The sequence below is a fragment of the Microtus ochrogaster genome, assembly GCF_000317375.1.
Source record: "Microtus ochrogaster isolate Prairie Vole_2 chromosome 14 unlocalized genomic scaffold, MicOch1.0 chr14_random_1, whole genome shotgun sequence".
In the NCBI taxonomy this organism is placed as follows: domain Eukaryota; kingdom Metazoa; phylum Chordata; class Mammalia; order Rodentia; family Cricetidae; genus Microtus; species Microtus ochrogaster.
The window spans coordinates 27,481,029-27,486,650 of record NW_004949096.1 but is presented as its reverse complement, the minus strand read 5'-3'; the positions used below and the strand labels follow the sequence as shown (position 1 = coordinate 27,486,650).

Below are 5,622 nucleotides of genomic sequence, written 5' to 3'. Positions count from 1 at the left end.
GTGGGTGCTGGAAATGGAGCCTGCACCCTCTGCAACAACAGCCAATGCTGTGAACCACTGAGCCGTCTCTCCAGTCCCAACAACAATTACGCAACTACTACCATGTCTCCTCCTCTTCCTAGATTTTAATTTTCACCAGGCGGTGGTGGCGCATGCCTTTAGTCCCAGCACTTAGGAGTCAAAGCCAGGGGGATCTTTGTGAGTTTGATGCCATCCTCCTCCTCTCTCTAGGCTTCCTTGTCAGGGTGACATTGTCTTTAAATCCTGCTGGGCAATCCCTGACCTAATGCCCAGGGAAGACAGGGAAATCTGGAATTCCAACTACTTCCTTAAGATCATCTAGCTTTTGGATGATTGCCCAAAAGGCTTCATTGTGGGAGCAGACAATGTGGGCTCCAAGCAGATGCAACAGATCCGCATGTCCCTGTGAGGGAAGGCTGTGGTGCTGATGGACAAGAACACCAAGATACGGAAGGCCATTCAGGGGCATCTGGAAAACAACACAGCTCTGGAGAAACTGCTGCCTCATATCCGGGGCAATGTGGGCTTTGTGTTCACCAAGGAGGACCTCCGTTGAGATTAGGGACATGCTGCTGACCAATAAGGTGCCCGTTGCTGCCTGTGCTGGAACCATCGCCCCATGTGAGGTCACTATGCCAGCCCAGAACACTGGTCTGGGTCCGGAGACGACCTGTTTTTTCCTGGCTTTAGGAATTACCACTAGAATCGCCAGGGGCACCCTTGAAATTCTGAGTGATGTGCAGCTGATAAAACGGGAAACAACTTAGGAGCCAGTGAGCCGCACTGCTGGCCATGCTGGTCATTTCCCACTTCCGCTTCGGACTGATCACACAGCAGGTGTTTGAAAAGGGCAGCTTTTAGTCGGGCGATGGTGGCACACGCCTTTAATCCCAGCACTCAGGAGGCAGAGGCAGGCGGATCTCTGTGAGTTCGAGACCAGCCTGGTCTACAAGAGCTAGTTCCAGAACAGGCTCCAAAGCCACAGAGAAACCCTGTCTCGAAAAACAAAAAAAAAAAAAAAGGGCAGCTTTTACAACCTGGAAGTGCTCGACATCACAGAGCAGGCTCTGCACTCTGATTCCTAGAGGGCATCTGAAATATCGCCAGTGTTTGTCTGCAGATTGGCGACCCGACTGTTGCCCCAGCACCGCACTCTATCCGCAGTGTGTACAAGCGGGTTCTGGCTCTGTCTGTGGAGACTGCGTGGGCCTTTCCGCTCTTCTACGTAGCGAGTTCCAGGGCAGTCAGGGGTACACGAGACTCCATCTCAAGAAAAGATTTTCATTTAGCCTTCCCTCCAGCCCCCTGCTTGTCCTGCCTTGACTCTTCCCTCCACTCCTCTTGTCTCCTTGCTTTCCCACTTTTTCTCCCTTTTCTTTGGAAGAAATCATGGGTTTGAGACAGATTAAACCGGAAATATCTTTTTAAACATTTATTTTGTTTATTATTAACATGTGTGAGTGTGTATATTCTATGTGTGGCATGTGAGTGTGGCACATGGTGGCAGGCTGTGTGTGTGTCTGTAGTCTGTTCGGCATGTGTATGTGTAACGTATGTGTTTGATGTGCGTGGCTGTGTGCTATGTATGCTTGTGTATGGTATGAGCGCCAGAGACAACTTCTAGGAGCCAGTCTTTAGTTTAGCTCCATCACGGGTTCCAGGGATTGAACTCAGGTCAACAGGCTTATACAGAGATCAATCTTTACCCACTAAGCTAGCTCATCAGTCTGGAAGTAACTTCGAGACACCTAAGAAGTATGATTTTTTTTTGGAGGGGAGGAGGGGGAGTATGGTTTTAGCCCAGTATATTCCCGTCCGCAAGCATTGGGATTTCAGCTGAGTGTGTTTCAACAAAGTGGTCAACAGAGAGGTCAAGCAAGAAGCCTGAAGATGCCCAGAGGGTCCAGGAAGTCAGAGGTCAATGATGACCATGGGAAAAGATGTTCTGCTGGGAGGCTGGAGTCAAAGAATGAATAGGAAGTTAAGAGATAGGGACAATGGGTGTAAGCAGCTCCCTTTAGAAGCTTGGTTATCTATTAGAGCATGCAACTGCTGCTAACACCTTCGCATTAGAATTCACAGCAGCCAGTGTCATATTTCAATAGAAGAAAAGCCATGGTTGTCAATGAAGACCCACATACTAAAGCGGAACTGTGCCCACCCCTCCCCGCAAAGCCGTGAAGCACTGATTCTGGGAGATTGCTGTGTATATCACGGAGGCAACAAGACAAATGTGCTTCATTTGGGGGACCCACCTATAAACCTAAACAGCATGATCTGTGCGTGCAGATGGTTTGGGAGACAATGACTGATATGGGGTCTTTTTCAGCCTGCTCATCTACTAGGAGGAAGTGGTAGAAAGAGACGAATCACCGTGATGGATGCTTGCATCAGAATTGGTGACTCACCGCGTGCATCAGCACCCGGGTCTCCCCACACTGCCGGTGACACTTGCAACTCTGCTGAGGCCACCATAAAGCCAAGAGGCAGAGTCTGCTCTCGAGGCAGAGGCACGTGACACTCAGTCCAAGACCTACGTGGGAAGGGAGGTGGCTTGGGGGACGGGAACACATAGTAATGTCACTACTTTGACATTCTTTGCCAGAGCAGGCTATTACGTTAGTCTTTGTAGATCTCAAACCTCAGACATTTGACCCATTTGGAGACACTAATGTCATTTACTTGGCACTCAGTAGAAACCAACACATATGCCCAAATCTAACCCTAACTGTTGACATCTAAAACCTTCAGTCTGGAGGCCTGGGCTATAGAGTACTTGCCTGGTATGCATGGAGTCCTGGGCCTCTCTGTGATGACCCAAGCTTGATCCCTAGCGTCACAGAAAGCCATAACTCTTCACGTTAATGGAAGGAGGACACTAAGACATTCAAGGTCATCCTCAGCTACATAGCCTGGACTACATGACATCTGCCTCAAATGTGTGTGTGTGCACATTTCAGTGACAGTTCTCTGCCTTCTAATTTATCTTTTTTTTTTTTCCCTTGGAAGAAGCAGATTCTGGAAAGTTGATACACATGTTGGGAGAATAGAGAATGTCTGAAAACCTTCATTTTTGTTGTTTTTTTTCCAACGTAGAATTTCTCTGTGTAGCCCTGACTATCCTACCATTCATTATGTAGACCAGGCTGGCCTTGACCTCACAGAGATTGCTCCCTCTGTCAAGTGCTGGGATTAAAGGTACGTGCCACTATACCTGGCATTAATGTCTGAAACTTTCAAGTTGTTCATCAAGATAAGCATATCACAATCACCAGAGACGCCTCACCAAGAGCAAGAACACGGGTGATTCCTTTAAACCAATGCACACTTTTTGTTTGGTTTTGATACAGGGTTTCTCTGTGTGGCAGTGGCTGTCCTGGAACTTGATCTGTATACCAGGCTGGCCTCGAACTCAGAGATCTACCTGCTTCTGCCTCCCAAGTAACAGCTCAGTACAAAGCCAGAGGCAGGAGGATCTCTGTGAGTATGAGGCCAGCCTGGTCTACATATCAAGTTCTAGAGCAGCCAAGGCTACATGGTGAGACCTTGTCTCAAAACCAAACCAAACCCAAAACTTCACTTAAAATACTTAAAAAACATACTTAAAATGTTCTACTTCCTTGACTGTGGCTGTCAGAGATGGGGTTCAGGTCTGAGTATCGGCTAGTGCCTGTTATCTATGAACAGACATCTGGTCCTTGCATCATCCCACTCCTCATTCAGGTTGCGAAAGACCCCAGGCTCCGGCGTATGGCATGATAACTGCCGTTAATAACAAGGATAATGACGCCAAGTGTGGCGGTGCATGCCTTTAGTCCCAATACAGGTGTGTGTGTGTGTGTGTGTGTGTGTGTGTGTGTGTGTGTGTGTGCAGAGGAAAGCAGATCTCTGAGAGTTCAAGGCCAACCTGGTCTACAGAGGATAGCCAGGGCTATGCAGAAAAACCCTGCCTCAAAACAAACAATCAAGGATAATGACAGTACATTTGAAATTTGCTAAAAGTAGATCTTAAGTATTTTTACCACACACACAAAGGTATATGAGGTGGTAAATATGTTAATTAGCTCGATTGTGGTAATAATGCATAGTTCAGGTATGTATATATACATATATATATTTCAAAACATCATGTTGTACCACACACACATACACTTGTGAGCTTATGCTTTTTTTTGAGGCAGAATCTCCTTGTGTAGTTCCAAGCCCTGACCTCTGCCTCCAAACTGCCAGGATTGCAGGTGTGCACACCACCCCTGCTACATAGACAACTTTGATTTGTCAATTGTGCTACAACATAACTGGCATTGAGAAGGTATCTGGGTTTGGGTATTTCTGGAGGAGAATTGGGGGTACAGACCCACAAAGCAGGATGGCCATGCGGACTGAATCAAACAATCCGGAGTGTTCTGGAAGAGTCAGTCCTTACCTGGGGCAGACAACAGCCTGGCAGGGACTAGAGAAGGGGGGCAGGGGGGTGGGCCGGGGCAGGACCCGCTGCCTGGAGAGTGGAACAATACAAATTACAATCACAAAACTCCCCCCTAGGGCTGCCAGCCCTAGCTTAGGAACTGAATGAAGATAAGAAAGTAAGAAAAGGCTATTCTGCTTTCTGAGGTGTTTTTTTCTCAGGTCTGGCGGATGCTTTCAGAAATCTGACTGGGCCTAAGGGATGAAGTGAGAGACAATGTGGGAAATGGGGGCTACAGGAAAAGCTGGCAAACAGCAGAGCCACAGCCCCCAGCGTGGCGTTGAGTCCTGGCTGGGAGAGGGAGAGAGCAAGCAAGAGGTGGGGGGTAGTTCTTCCTCCTGGGCTTTTCTACGGTGCCAAGTGGCCTTGGCTGCTCTGTTAGTGAAAGCCTTGGGAGCTCTTGGCCCTCCCTGCTGTAAGCCTTGCGCTCTGGTTTGAGTACATGGCCTCCAGTGTCTTTTCATCTGTCCGGACAACCATGTGTTAGCATCTTAAGACAATGCACACGTTTACATTATCTCAGAACACTTATCACTCTCAGACTCAGTTCTGTCTTCCACCGCGGAGGGTTATGGGGAGAGAACTGAGACCCTCAGGCTTGACAGCTAATGCCTTTACCCGCTGAGCCATCTTGGTGGCTTCGATGTTTTTTGTTTTTTTGTTTTAATAGAGACAATATAATCCAGTGTTTCCGAGAGAAGATTCTGGAGCCAGCTGACCAGAGCTGAAATTCCAGCTCACCTATTAACCAGCTTTGTGACCATGGGCAGTTCCTAACCCCCTCTGTGCTTCAAGTTCCCTGTCTATAAAATAGTGTGATAATTGCATCTGCTTCGTCGGTTTTTGTAAAGATAAAGCAAGATCACACACAAAGGCCAGATCAACCCAGGTACTAGCAACACCCGGTAAGTGTGAGCCATTTCTTGTGGCGTTTGAGGGTTTGGTTTTTCGTTTCTTCCCAGCTCCCTTTGAGGGTCTGTCCTGAGTCTTCCTGCAAGTTGGTGGCTGCTCAGTCCTCACTCAGTGGGGAGAGGTGGGTGGGCATGGACCTGCCTCAGGTCGATGAGATCACTAGCTGCCAGGGCCTAGAGTCCAGAGCATTCCTTTTCTCCATTCCCACTCCTCTTTCCTCC

General features: G+C 48.2%; 1 pseudogene; it reads left to right on the top strand.

Moving 5' to 3' along the window:
* The first annotated feature begins 286 nt into the window (after positions 1 to 286).
* LOC101992156 lies at positions 287 to 3,836 on the top strand (annotated as a pseudogene).
* Positions 3,837 to 5,622: the final 1,786 nt, after the last annotated feature.